The sequence below is a fragment of the Schistosoma mansoni genome, chromosome 1 (genome assembly GCF_000237925.1).
Source record: "Schistosoma mansoni strain Puerto Rico chromosome 1, complete genome".
Classification (NCBI taxonomy): Eukaryota; Metazoa; Platyhelminthes; class Trematoda; order Strigeidida; family Schistosomatidae; genus Schistosoma; species Schistosoma mansoni.
The window spans coordinates 56,377,657-56,380,987 of NC_031495.1; the positions used below are offsets into that span (position 1 = coordinate 56,377,657).

At 36.7% G+C, this 3,331-nt stretch overlaps 1 non-coding gene across 1 annotated transcript; it reads right to left on the bottom strand.

The window, feature by feature from the left end:
• Nucleotides 1–1,266: 1,266 nt before the first annotated feature.
• Smp_tRNA_00777_Pseudo_CGA.1.1 lies at nt 1,267–1,343 on the bottom strand. The gene has a single exon. It is a non-coding gene (tRNA).
• Nucleotides 1,344–3,331: the final 1,988 nt, after the last annotated feature.

The following is a 3,331-nucleotide window of genomic DNA, read 5'->3' on the forward strand; positions in this document are numbered from 1 at the left end:
ATTACCAAGGACAGGTTTAGGGTTAGAACAAACAGTTTCCGAATTCACAAACCGGGGTTTAAATCCCCATATGACCGATGCTTCAATAAATCATTCTCAACGCCCTTGAAAGCTTTTGTTCAAACTACAGAGGTTGAATTAAGACCAATCTCATGATTTGTTCCAAGTATATGCCTAGCGAGAGAGGAAAATAGGCGTTGTTATCTTCTCTCAATGAATCAGTTGATTTTATTTGTTTTTGAAACCATTTTGGCAAATGTTTAGAGTCCTTGACTCGCAAATCAAAAATTGCTCATCCCTATGTATGTGCAGCCATACATGTATGTGAAACAGTGGTATGTGACACAATCATTTACATACTATTTAGGTTTTTGGTGAAGCATGGACCTTGTGTTTTAAATAATGATTATCCTTACTGTATAGTATGCTTTACTTACCGCTGACTTGTGCTTTGCTTCAACACATGGCTAATATAACATACAGTTCTGAGAATATTCATCGTTAAATACCATTATTCAGAAAGATTGACAATTAAAACTAGAATGTTTTCATTACGTATCTGTTTGACAATTACAAAGGCATTCAAAACTACATGGAGTATCGTATAAAATCCCCATCTATTTTATTATTTCATAGATAACTTTTCAGTTAGGTTGTTTTCTATAGCCGGCCCACCATTCTGAGATGTGCTAAGGATAAACTTCCGCTTTGGGCCACATAAATGTGTATCTCTAAATTTACTTGTTCATATGGGGCACGTTACAGAGACCGCACAAAGCAATCACTTTCCAAACGCTTTTCAGATCACTATTCGGCTTGACTCTCAAAAGGAGAATGTAAAAAAATTATTAGTTCGATACAGGAGCATTTAATTAACTGTGGACACATCGCTCCAAAGGACTCGTCTTTTAAAGTAATCTACGGAGTCAAAGGAACCAGATTGAAGAGGGGTCGAATCAATATTTTATGCACTGCTGAGGCATTGGTAATCCACAAACTCAAGCCTGAACTATGCGTGCAGAAACGATTTGTCCAACTTCTCACCCTTCCTTGGCCTCAATTCCCTTAGTGGGTATGTTTCTGGTTGTTGTTTTTTTTTTCTGTACTTTTATTTGATTATTATCAGTTTAGAGGGAGGTTTGTGTAGAATTTAGTATTTTCACTGTTGAAATCATGAGTCAATTGAAGCTAGACCACCATCGAAAACCTGGAAGCCCTGAACGGCCCTTTCGTCCTACTATGGGACTCCTCAGCAGTGCGCATCCACGATCCCGCACCCGTGAGATTCGAACCCAGGACCTACCAGTCTCGAGCCGAAGCCCTTAACCGATAGACCACTGAACCGATAAACCACTGAAGACAATTGGTGAACGGTCGCTCAAAATTGTGGATTGGTTGAAGTTAGACATTAACACCGTTGGATGCCGGACAGCTCAGTGGTCTATCAGTTAAGGGCTTCGGCTCGAGAATGGTAGGTCCTGGGTTCGAATCTCACGGGTGCGGGATCGTGGATGCGCACTGCTGAGGAGTCCCATAGTAGGACGAAAGGGCCGTTCAGGGCTTCCAGGTTTTCCATGGTGGTCTAACTTCAATTGACTCATGATTTCAACAGTGAAACTATTATCTGTTTTTTAAATCATTGTTTTGCATTTTTGACCCTAATCAGTTATTATTATTACCTTATACAAGTTTTCTTGATTATTATTCAGTCTATTATTATAACCTTTGTGTTTGTCGCTTCTCTTCATATCCATCAGTTGGACTATTATCTGACTCAAATTATTTTCTTCCTTACCCCTTGATTAGTATGTAACCTCATTTGTTATTTATTGTCGAATCAATTTATAATGCAATCTTTCCTAGCCTCCTGTGGACATATATTTTCCATATAACTATATATGCGAATGTACGAATGATTTCATCGAAAAGAAAATTTTCTTCGCTGAATTCTTCTTTTCTTATTCAGTAAGGTTCGTTTACTGCGTTTTTGTGATTTTTCCTTAACTTATCTTCATTTTTGTGGTGCTAAAAATAAAATGAAACTAAAAAAAGTTATTACAGTGAAAATAATTCAATGATTAGTGAAAAACTGTAATTAAATTTAGGAAAAAACTTTTCATGTTAAGTTGTGTGCACTTCAATTAAGTCAAGAAATACGGGTATGTTTATAACGGTTATATAATTTTCATAGTTTACATCAGGAACTGATCACGGCTAAACCTCTACTGAAAATCAGTAAACACTGGATAGCAGCTTCATACCAGTGTACGACTAACCGACAGTACCCATCCAAGAACACACCACAGGAAACCGAAAGCAGCATCTTCTATCTCTCATGCGAACACAACCTCTAAACCACTGAGCTGATACGCCACAGTCCAAATGTTTAACTTTAATCATTTTAATCACAAATTTGTGCAACTATGTTTTATTGTCTACAATAGATAACTTTCTCACACCCAAATTAGTTGAATTTCATATTGCTAAAGAGTCCCATAAAAGAGTGAAACAGTAGTCTGACGCCTTCTGGTTTTTCTTGATGATCTAATCAGGATCAGCCCCCAATTTATACTAATTATTCCATTGTTTAGTAACCTTTTCTCACATTTACTAAAACAGGAACACAAAAAATGTATCAAGTGACCGATGGAATTGAAAAGTGTTTTTACAAATAAAACTATTCAGTCTGTAGTGTCGGTTACTATGTTAAGCCCACATAACGTATTCTAGCTTCTGGACAGGCCAATTTATCTATTCCTCTTGAGTAACATTTTGACCTTGTTAACTATTCACTTATCAACTTTGACTTCTTTATGTGAGCATATGTATTCACACTTCTTGTCTCATTCATCACATGTCTGTAGCTTATTTTTGTGTGACTATAAATATTGATTATTGCTTGATTAAACTGAGTTGACTCACATGCCTCCTCCATCGCGAATCATTTCGTTTCGTTTTGTTCCTTTGATCGTCTGCCTGGATCAGTGATTGTACGAAATATACGTATTCGAAATCCTTTTCTCGTATTCGAGTTATACTTGATTCCGTTATTCACTCACGCGAGTTAAGTCCATAAATATGTACGAGGATAGCCGATATGTATATTTCAATAACAAACATTCATACGATATTAAGATCACAAGTTTCAATGAGTGAAATAACAAAATATTCGTTACATCAATAAGCTTGAAATATTCTGACTAACACACATTGAAGAAATCATCAAACTGCATCACGAAGCAAGAGCTTACTTAGAATCGTGAAGGGAAGAGGAAAAGAGGAAGGCCGAAGAACACACTAAGTCGGGAATTGAAAGCAGATATAGAAAGAA